Raw genomic sequence first — 12,319 nt, forward strand, 5'->3', positions numbered from 1 at the left:
CCACCTTGAAATGGTCTCTTAATCACTTAACAAGAATGGCTGTAAGATGTTTGTTCCTGGGTGACTGGTAGCAACTGTCTTCTGACTTCTCTACAAGCCTGCAGCCATCCTGCCCAGGACAAGTGTGTATGTTGGCATTTCTTCTATAGGAGCTTCGCTTGATTCCAAATCAGGTAAGACAATGAGGCTAGAAGGTAAGCCTACTAGAGCACAACAGGTAATCAGAAAAAGGAGCCAGAGGTAGCCTATGGTGTGAGTTAAGACCAGCAGTCAGCCCCATGATCGTACCCAAAACAATCTTCCAATTATAAAATAAACAAGGCCCAGGGATTAAAAGTACAGCACAGGGAATGTAGTGAATAATATTGTAATAACATTGTATGGTAACAGATGGTGACACTTATCATGGTGGGCACTGAGGAATGTATAGAATTGTCAAATTGCTATATTGTATACCTAAAACTAATGTAACTCTGTATGTCAACCATACTTTAATAATACATTTTTTAAAAGGATGCTGAGTGGAGATTTCAACTCTCTGGATTCATAAGATGCTCAAGAAGCTTGGAGCAAACATCAGGCAGAAATCCAAGTCATCAGCAGAAGGAAGTGAAGGTATTATCTTAAAGATCAGAGTGCCAGGCAAAACTGCGGTCTTTGGGAAGAACAGGGCAAATGAAACTGCTGGTTTGGGAACCAAGACTAGATGAATCACCAAGATTCTAGTTCCAAGAAATAGTTATTACCCTTGGACTAACAAGAAAAGTTCCCCCACTCTGACTCCTGTACTTTGGAGAACACTTCTGGGGCCTTTCTCCAGCCATGCTACTTCCTATGGAACAGTACACAATGCTAAGAAGACATGCCCATCTAAAGGCTGCGCCCAACCTTCTAAACTCTGCTCAAATGACCCTGAGCTTGCTTCTAAGACCTGAAGAGGCCCTTTCCGTATTCATTTCTTGGTAACTAACAGCACCAACTATGAGACTACAAGGTAGCTCCGGGGAAAGATGGACATAACTGGTATTTGAACGTGTGGCTGTAACACCTGCATAGGTGTGCACAAGACCCCCTGCAGGTACAGAATGAAGCTGGAAGTGAAAAGAGAAGGGAAATGGCCAGGGGACTTCCATTTGTACAAGGAGCTTGGTGCTCCTTGAACCACCCTGACCAAAGAAAGAATTGACCCCAAAGCATGAGTTCTCTTTGAACTTCCAGTTAAGAATTAAGAGGTTATGGTTCACGAGGTGAGTGGACTCCAAAGGTAAAACATTCAATAAATCATTCCATTACTCTTCCTATCAGAGCTGAAGAATAAATCCTCTACTCTACTTTTTTTCTAATCATAGCCCTTTCTTAAACAAATAGCCGTAATTCTCAAATGTGTAGGGTTTTATTTAATTAGTGCTGAATGTGTTTGAAAAATTCCAGTTTGGAGTTTGCAAATTCAAATACCTTAGGGCTCAGGAGTGGGATGAGCCTGTGGTAGCTTCAGGGTATGGGAATTACCCCATGGCATTTACATTTTGAAGACAAAAATAAAAGACAATTTGAAGACAGAAAAAAAAATTTTTTTCAGTGAATAGGAAGAATTTAGGCCGACTAGTTTGCCACCTCTAGATAAAACTTCTCCTTCTTGACTTCCTAAAATATAGCTCTATGCTTTCTTTGGTACTTATAGAAATAAACTTTCTGTCCAAAAAGAAGAGTGTTATTAGAACATTTCTATTAATTAGCATAATGTATGATATGTGTTCCTAGTTTACTGTGCTTCTCACTACTAAATCTACCAGAAAAAGAATATATGTTTAACAAAAATGTTCCCAATCCTATATCTATTCATGAGATACTATGTTCTATATGTCCTAGAATTAGTCTGGATAAAACATACACACACACACACACACACACACACACCTCCTTGCTTTGATATAAATGGTTTTCCCCACAAGTAGATGGGTATTTTGAAATCACACCAGATATATTTAATATATAAGATTAGTCATTTAGCAAGTTGGTTCTTAGAGAAAATATAAGAAACACAATCATTAAATAATAAAACCAAAATTTAAAATCCCAACAATACAAAATTAGTGCTGCCAATTTCAAATTAATCACTTTAGGAGGACATTTAATCCACTGCTAAGAATATTTTTGGAAATCCTCTTTTGGGAATTTTTGGGTACCTTTGGTACAAATCCTTTGAAATATCCTTAGTGATGGTGAATTTTCACCAATTGAGGTCAGATTTTATTTTTAGAGAGAGCAAAAAGTCAATCAAAGCCAAGTCTGCTGTATGAAATAAGTGATCAAGCTGAGTTGTTCCACTTCTAATCAAAATCAAAGTATGCTTATAAATCTCAGAGCAGTGTGTTTATGTGGCTTTATAAGTGTCTACTGGCATTGAAAATAATTTTAGATAAAAGTTACAAATATGTTTAGAGGATCATTAGAATATGTGATTAGGATGTATAGCTTTTAATATATGTGTTTTTTAAAAGTAGAAAGACATTTTTCCTCACACGAAACATCAAAATGAATTCTAGGTGAATTAAAAATGTGCTTTTTAAATTAAACCATAAAAACCTAGGAGAAATTATAGGTGATCAGCCGACATTATAGTAACAAAGTATGAACGTATAAGGAATATATTGATATAATTGATGGTTAAAAAACCAATACATTCAAAAAAAAAAGAAAAAAGAAAAACTAATACATTCAAAAAATAGTGTAAAAAGACAACAAATGGAAATGGAATAAAGACACTTAGCAAATTCACACTTTTAGAAAATGGGTTCTTTCTTCACATTAGGAAAAAAAAAAAAACAAAAAAACTTACATTGCTATACTAACTGAAAAGAGAGAAGCACTCTCCCAGGCTTTGGAAGCATAGAGTGGCACAACTTTGCTCTAGGGAAAATTGGTCATATGTAAAAAATGCCTGAAAAATAAGTATACTCTTTGACCTAATAAGTTAATTTGTAAGAATTTATCTTAAGAAAATTGTTATAAATCTGCACAAAATTTATACCCAAGTAAGTTCTCTGTACTAGTGAAAGAGAAGAAAATAATCTGATATCTACTTAAAAGAAGATTAAATTAGTAAATCTGGGTATTTCTGTATAATAGAACAAAAATGACAAGAAAATGTTTATAACATACAGGTTGTCAAACAATGACACATCGATATCCATTTTACTTCTTTAGACAGACATTTACTCTATTTTCCAATAATCTTAATTCAATCATTTAATGAGGAACAGACCATTGGCTCTGTGTGTGTGTGTGTGTGTGTGTGTGTGTGTGTGTGTTTGTCACAGATTTCTGATATTGAAACACTCCTATGCTGGCTATTTTGTAAGCTCTTCATTTCTGGGGAAAATGTCATCTCTGTTCATGGAGTTTTTCTTACCAGCTATGCCATACACTTTACGCCATGTTGGAACAAAGATGCCTAAGAACATTGCTGCTCATACAGATCTACTCTTTCATGGGCACATTGTGTTGTTTTACATTTTCCTTTTAAGAGATGGGGTTTTTGCTTTCTGAGACACTCAGAGTGTGTGATTTAAAGCTTGGGTTTATCACTTCAGGATTGAGTGTTTTTAATGACAATTTAAATCATAGAGAACACCACCGAATCTACTCATACCTCTTCTATACCAGATGACCACTTAAACCCTGTCTTTCTACAGATCTTTGCACCTTTTCACATGTGTTTTCTTTTAGTTAAATCTAAGGATATGATTTTGATTATTCATTTATTTTTGTATGTTAAAGCTCAAGCTCCTTCATCATATTTCAGGCTTGTTTAATAGCTTATAGAGATTAAAATATCTTCAGTGAAATAACTAATCCTGGATTCAGCTACATAACAGAGGGTATTTTCTGAGTTCTTGAGAAGAAAATCCCCCAGAGAGTACCTTTTAGAAATGTTGGTATGTCTCATTTGGGAAAAACATGGATTTTTTAAGCTAAAAAGAGGCTACTGAAAAAGGGATGATACTGAAATATTGGGGATTTTTTTAAGTTCTATTTTAAAAAAAAACACATTTTAAATGATTTTTCAAAAATACTGATAAAATGATTGTTTTCAAAGATAAAATAATTTTAATCACTATGTTTATATTGTGAACTCAAGAGGAGTTAAAATACACGCACGCTTGATTTACTTACTAAAGCTCTAGAAAATTAAAGAAATTATTTTGAATTTTGTTAATATGCTATAGGTATAATACAGTTATATTTTTCACTTTAGTGAAAAGTGATTTCAGACGAGAAGTATAGAACAAGCATTGGAGCCATGGTTTTACCATACACTATCTGTGTTACATCAGGCAAACTGTTCTGTTTCTTCCCATGTACAAAGGTATAGTGATACATATCCTGAAAGTTAATTAAAAGATAAATGAAATAAAATAGAAAAGCCTCTGTAGAGTTCTTGGCTCATATGAAGCACTAAGTTCATGGTGATTATTGTTTCTACTACTAATACCAGTTAGTATTAGTTTCTAATACCAGTTTTAACATTTGCTAAATATCACAGTGGTCTCTTCTCCTGAGCTGCTCCCTCACTAAGTTATGTCTTCTCTCCAAGATCCATTCAATTCTAACTTTTTCCTAAGTCTTCCTTGACTCTTCTGGCTTTCATTGATCTAATTGCTTCATGAGTGACTCTTACCCATTAACCCAGATGAATTTCAAACTCATAGAGATCAGGACAATGTCTTCTATTGTTTCTGAATTGCTTAAATTTTATTTATTGTATCCTTGTTCTGGTTATTTATTGCTGTATAATAAACGCCAAAACTAAGTGAATTAAAACAACAATCTTATGATGTCTTGTGATTTTTCTGGGTCAAATATTTGGATGGTGTTTGGCCATGTGTTTCTTCTAGTTCATGGCATGTTGACAGTCACTCTGTGGTATTTAGCTGGTAAGGATTGGTATGTAGGATCAAAGATGACTTTGCTCCTATTTTGGTGCTTTGGCGGGGCTAATGGGAAGATTGGGCCCAGCAGGACTGTTAAAAGGAATGTCAATACATGCGGAGTATGCACGTTGTCTTTTACATGTTGGTCTCATGGTAATTGTTGGGCTTCTCATATGTCAGCCGAGGTCACCAAGTGCATGAACATATAGGGATAAAAAGTCTTGTGGCATCACCATTATTGGCTGAAACAGTCACAAGCCTACCCAGATTACTGGGAAGGGGTCACAGATCCCAAATTTTGAAGAGAAGAGTGTCAAAGAATTTGCAGCCATGTTTTAAAACTGCCACAATCTCCTTTGACACAAGAGTTCTCTAAGAATACATTCTATGTTCTGGTCATATTTATATCATCAGTGATGTCTTATAGGTCAGGATATATTCAGTAAAGAAAAGGAACAGGGCGCCTGGGTGGCTCAGTCGGTTGAGCGTCCGACTTCAGCTCAGGTCATGATCTCACGATTCGTGGGTTTGAGCCCCGCGTCGGGCTCTGTGCTGACAGCTCAGAGCCTGGAGTCTGCTTCAGATTTTGTGTCTTCCTCTCTCTCTCTGCCCTTCCCCTGCTCACACTCTGTCAATCTCTCTCTTGAAAAATAAATAAACATTAAAAAAAAATTTTTTTTTAAAGAAAAGTAACTACAGGAAATAAACTTTAAAAAAATGATTGAAAACTTAGCTTTTGCTCATATTTTCTATAGTTAAGAAAAATCAAAGTAATTATTTTGAAGTTTTTCATACCAGAAGCTAAATATTACTCAAATTTACTATATTTTACCACCATGAAATGATTTAAAGTCAGAAGATGCGATGTTTTCCACTAACAACTCTGTGTAAGCCACTTCTTTTCTTCAGAACCATATTTTCTCTTTGTAAGAATAATGACGATGACAACAATAATATTAAAGTAGACAGTATTTAAGATTTCGTAACTTAAATTTCGTAACTGCAACTGTTGGTTTGCGATTTTTATAACAATAACAGAAGAGAGGCAGAGAGTGGTAGAAAGATGGCTGGTATGGAGACAATAGGATATAGACCTGCCATCTGCTACTGGTGTAAACTTGGAGGATAATAATAGTTTTTTTAATAAGTTTTCAAGGTCATGGTGAATTTGGTAGGACCATGTAATGAAAAATCTTGAGAAACTATCAAGAGTTGCAGGGTTGGGAAACATTTCTCAGCCTTCCTAAGTGTATAGAGTGAAAGGAGCAGGTCTTACCAGATTTTGGATAGGTTCTGTCCTTACACTAAACAGTTCGGAGCATGTCTATGAACAGGCAGCTATACTGGAATATCTCCAGCTCCAGAATCTGCAACTAAGTGCAGCCCATGTAAATATGCACCCCCTCTTCTTACTTGGGAGGCTGCATTTCTAATCATTGAAAACATGCATATTGCCAAGGGAAAGGCACTGATAATTCAGCCGCTGAGCCAGTATAGAGAAGTTATTCATTACTGGGTTCAATCCAAGGTCAAAAACATCAAACTCCAACCATTAAGCAAAATGGTGACAGGCATGGTAGTGATGACCCAGAGTGAATATATTGCCCAGAGGAAGCAAGGTCAGGAATACAGCAGGCCTGAAAAAGGTTGCCAAGTCAAAGTCAGGAACAACCAGCCTACGGTCCAGAGGTACATGGGACACAGCATGTTCCAGCTGGAGTACCGGAGGGCAGCAAAGGGTAGGCCAGCCACCAACAGGACAGGCTAGGACGTCTTCAACATCTAACTACATTTACAAGTTTTGTTTCTGAGCTTCAAATCTCCCTCTCCCCCCCATTTAGATCTCACTTTGACAAATCTGGTGAAGACAAGGAGAGAGGTACTTACTATCTTTCCTGTTGCAGACTGCAGTTTGTTTGGGCCTCCAAGGCTCAAAGCAGGGCCTGGGCTTCTCAAAATCTATCTCCTCAATCAGCCTCAGCCTCACTACTGTTTAGACAGATTGTACTTTAACGTTCCCTTTAAAAGGATGCTGAATCTAGTAGTTCTAAGGACTATTGAAGTTTTTAGAAGTTAGTGTTTGTGTTCTCAGCAATGACAATTGTTTCCTAACTTGTTTCTTTGTCTAGGCTTAACAAAAAAAGCATCGCTTGTATCAGGGCAGCATCTAAAACGCAAAGCTCTGTGTCTAGTGCCTACTCTGAATAGAACTGGAATGGTTTTGGTTGTGGGGCTACGATGTGCCACAAAGCATGAAAATACAGAAAGGAGTGGCTGACTTCTTCATCCTACTCTCCATGGAGGTGGCTACAGACACCCACCCAGATATGAAAGTCAAGAAAGGGTCATGCTCCGCCTTGCCTTTGTTTAAGACAACTTCTTGAAGCCCAGTTCTTGCTGGCCACTGCAGAGAACTGCCCCACAGCTCTGGGTGTCTGGGAAATGCCTGTTTCATTAAGGCTCCTGAACCCTATCATGTTACACTTCAGAAGTAGTGACCAGCTTACTTAAAACAAAGAAGCTTTGACCTTTCTCCCCTTCTGAAACCAAAAACAGATGAAGTTAAAGTGACTCATTTCCGGCTTTAAATATGCTCTAAAAAACATTTTTTCAAGTAGTTTTTGGCCTCAGGGTTTGGGGTTTTTTGGGGCGGGGGGGAGGGAGGTTGTTTTTTTGTCTTATTTTTACATAAATATATCTCGTATCCTTCTTGTCAAGGTCAACACATTTATTATTTATATTCATGGTGTAGTCCACCATACTTTTTTCCGTTTAGCTTTCTTACTTTTTTCCTTTTTTTTTTTTTTTTTTTTTTAATCTGCGTTGTTTATAACCATGACCCTTGATCCTCTAAGTCTTAAAACAGCTTGGCTTTCAGCAGCTAAATCTGACAAGGTCAGCATTTTTCTGTTTATTCTGAGAATACTATTTACCCTCTGGGGTTTTTAAAAGCAATTCTGTAAAACATCACTTGGAAAAAGTTTGTAGCATTCATAGAGACTTCCATAAAGTCAGATGACCATAAATGACAACTTCCTGCTCTGATTTTTGAACTCTGGGGCAACCATCACTATCTATTTGGTGCCTAAGTAGCTTCACTAACCAAATTTTTAAAAACAAAATGATGGATTTAAAATAATCTCAGTATAATTTATTTCACTTGAGGCACTTGCCACCTTGAATCAAAAACTACTCAAATAATTCTTATGTTTTGCTCTTTAGAAAAATATTTTCCATTAGGAATCAATGATACATTATATTATTTATTTTAAGTTATAAATTAGGATAAAGAGAGGAAGAAGACTTTTTCAGTAGTCAAGCTATAGAACAAATCTACTTTTGATCCGAAGGTAAATTGTGAAGCAGTTGGGGATCATAACTTGTGCTTAAGGAGACAAAAGCTATTTCTGAACTGGGAAAATTGAAAATGTTATTTGAAAAGAGACTAGCATATTTGTCCAAGGTTCAAAGATAATCCATCAGGCCTGGATACAGTTTTTTATTCACTAGAGCTACGGCAGATCCCTTTGCTTCACCATGAGCCCATCAGATCCCAACAGCTCTCAGGATCAAGCTGCAAACACAACTTCTTACCTATGAAGTTTCAGTAAAGAACACATCTCTGCTGCACACGGACCTCCCCACCAAAAGGCTTGATGGTAAAACCAAAGTATGTAATACATTCAGATCTCATTAAGAAGTTTATTCACTAGACTGTGAGAAGAAACATTTAACTCTAGCAAATATACTGCTAGTTACAATGCACTGCGCTAGCAAAAAGACCTCTTTTTGGTGGTAGATGAGCGTTGGAAGGGGGTGAGAGGGCACTCATGCCATTGGGAATGTTTTGTGGTTTCTTCAGGAAGAGTAAGGATGCTTGAATCTCTGGCTCAGGATAATCAAGAAGCAGGTGGTGCCTGGGAGGATAAACAGTGCTAAGTCTGCATTTATTCCTTTAGCCCTAACTGTACATTAATTCAATAAGATGGTCTAATAAAATAATGCAGTTTTCAAAATGCTTAGCTGGCATTTCGGGCGGGGTGGGCAATTTTTATTATTTACCAAGGAATGCATCTTGAAGGAACTGGTGAATAAAGCAAGTTCGCGCTGTAGGCTGCTCTGGCCTCCAGGGGTCACCCTTCCCTTTAATGACTATACAACAATAGTCTGAGACCCCACCCTGAGGGACTTTGGTCTTTTAGCAATTTCTTGTGCCCTAGTAACTCTGAGAATCCCAGAGATTGCTTTTATGTTCAAGAATGTGTGCTGGTTGTCACTTTCGCCCTCAGCCAGCCATCTGTCTCTGTCTGCTGCCACACCCTTCTGCCTGCAACCTCTTGCTGCCTGAATGTGACTTCTGCCATTTCTGCTCCCCTCATGCCATTTTGTGCCAAGTGTAGACATGGGCTTATCTCGTTTTTCCCCAGAGCACAGTCAATAGCAAGCTGAGATATTTAGCAAAACTTCGCTGAAGGCTTAGGGATAACAGAAGGAAAGAAATTACAAGGAAAAAAGAAAAAGAAAAAGAAGAAATATAGGATACTAGATTTGTATGACTTTCCCCAGAATGTGCATACCTCCACAGGGATTCCCTACCAAAGGCTCTTTTTTAACATACATACATACATACATACATATACACACACACACACACACACACACACACCCTTCTTACTTCATGTTGCTATGGCTAGCTTACTTCTCTCTCATCTGGAATTGAGACCCTCAAATCCTCTGTGATTGCCACAGAGAGGAATATTTATTTTCCTAAAAGGAAACTTGATGTGATCTTCAAAGCATATAATCCTTTATATTATCATATATGCCAGCTTCTCTCTGAACATTCTCATACTTTCCAATGGCTCATACTTTCTCAGAATAAAATCTTTGCTTTATCTTATTTTATTTATTTCAGTCAAGAAGTGGGGGGCAGAGAGTTGTATGTTTAAAAGGCAGGATGTTTCTGGATTCTACGCATTCATTTTCAATCAAATATTGGCACCCACCGGGAGACCCTGTTATACCTGTTCCACCAGGGAGTTAGCAACTAAAATTAAGCACCCAGTGTGATTTAAGGAGAAGTCCTGGTGTCTTGAGATCACCCAGAATCAAAAGAAGAGTCACAAGTATAAGGGGATAAGCAACAACTGGATTCTGGAGGCTGACAGATTAATCAGTCAAGACCTTAGACTGTATAGACTGAGGAACTGTTAGGAATTAGAAAGACGGTGACAGTTCTGGGGGGAAAGTGAAGACTACAGGGATTGTGTACCGAGAGGCCAGGGATAGAAAAGAAAACTGTAAAATTAACCTCAAACTAGGATTTTGAATGTACTGTATCTCCTCAGTGAAATGGACATCCTTGTTAAATTTAGGCTAGAGAGTGATTAGAAAACCCAGGATGAGTAACTCTGGGCTAGCCATGGGCAAAGACCAGAGACATGAAATAAAAATTCCTCTGAGGTCTGCCACTGTGCTTTCACCTGCCCTCTTCTCCAGGGACTTGAATCAGGCATGCGGGCAGGGAGATCATTTGGTGCCCCTGCAAACCAATATAGCTAAAATATTTGTTCACATTTATTCAAAGGAGGATCTCACGAGGGAAAGATTAATAAGGAGGATTCCTACTGGTAGCAGCTTTCACCTCTGACCCTAATTTGAATACTTCACTCAGTAAATCAAAGACATTTCTGAGAAGATATTCTGGTGACTACCTATTGCTATTTGACTAGCTCATCCCCACTCCAAGTCGCCTTTCAAAGTATTTCTCCCAACAGTACGTAACTTTTCTGGGAACTTTTCTAATAAATTGAATTCTTCCATCTTGTTAATTTCTCAGTGTCCTTTAGAGATAGGGGCCCTGGGTACCATCTAGCTGGCCCACCTCTCAATATAAATTGTCATGGCACTGCCACCTGGAGCTACTGACATCAGCACCACTGAACACATGACTCATTCCCTGCTTATCCACATGACAGAAAACTGACAGTGCATTTCAGAGCACGAGATCTTTCTTCATGAGGATTCCCACTAGATGCTGTTAAATTGAAATGAATGGAAGTGGTGGGTATCAGGGCACAAAGAACAGTAGAAATGGAGGCCAAAATGTAGAAGATATAAATACAAAATGCTCAGCGTCAGTAATCTGGGTGTGATATGTCAAATGAAGTTTGGAGCCACTTCTTTGTCATAAGAAAACATTTAAGAAATTTTCCTGAGAAACATGCTCCATTGTAGCTTATACAGGAAATAGAACTTTGGACTTCTCAACCTTGCCATTTCATTAACATGTTTTGTATGTAAACTTCCAATTGGCTTCTTTATATTCACTTTTAAAATGAATATATTCTTCCGCATTAACATTTTATATAAAATCATGATCTAGACATGTACATGTACTGCTAAAATTAAATCATCAATAATCACTATCTAAAATGAATTACATTCCAAAAGCTCTGGCTAATGATTTATCTCTTCTTCATGGAACCGATCTCTATCAGATTGATTTATGTAGCAGCCAATCATGTTTCAGTAAACTGCAGCATGCACATGCATCTTTAAGTGATGATAAGCTGTGACTGTCCATTTATTTGTACAACACCAGCAACAAAAAAAAAAAAAGAAGGAGAAAGAAAGTCCCAACCTCTTTCAAAAGCTTCACATGATGACCAAATCCTAAGTGATAATAGCGAATTCTGTATAAGATTTCAGAATAACTGACACAGTAACAAGCATATATAAAAATATTCACAAAAATAGTCAACATTAAAATGGTGACATTTGATATAGAGAATTCTTAGCTTTTGCATGTTTACATTATTTGCTTTGATAGCAAGGTACCTTTTTGCACATTTACATTATTTGCTTTGATAGTAGATGCTTTTGTTAGTTGTTGAAGTGATTGACAACCTCATGCTGTTCTATTTAATTGCCTTTTCTGCAATGCAAGGTTCTGTGTTTAGAAGACGGTGTTTCATAAATAAATCCAAAGTGTGTGTGTGTGTGTGTGTGTGTGTGTGTGTGTGTGTGTTTGTGTCTACTACAGAGGTTTCATTTCTCAAGCCAATTCTGTAACTATTCAGCTACAGCTGTCGCCATATTTATCTGTATTTACATTAAGGTTCATTCTCATCCTTCATGTTTTTTGCCTTTTCTATGGTTATGGAGATTAATGGATCTCCTTAAGAGAATAAAAACCTTTTCATATAGCTCTTCACATTTAAGGGAAGAGTGAGGTATTAGACATAGAATGCTTTAGCAAAATATGCAAAAAGTTCAAACTTCCAAGGCTTAAATAATTATTTCCCATAAGACTATTTGAAATATTTAAAACCTGTAGGAATTTTGCATTCTGCCTGAATTTACATTCTAGCCCTTGCATTTGT

Source organism: Panthera tigris, chromosome A1 (assembly GCF_018350195.1).
Source record: "Panthera tigris isolate Pti1 chromosome A1, P.tigris_Pti1_mat1.1, whole genome shotgun sequence".
Taxonomy (NCBI): domain Eukaryota; kingdom Metazoa; phylum Chordata; class Mammalia; order Carnivora; family Felidae; genus Panthera; species Panthera tigris.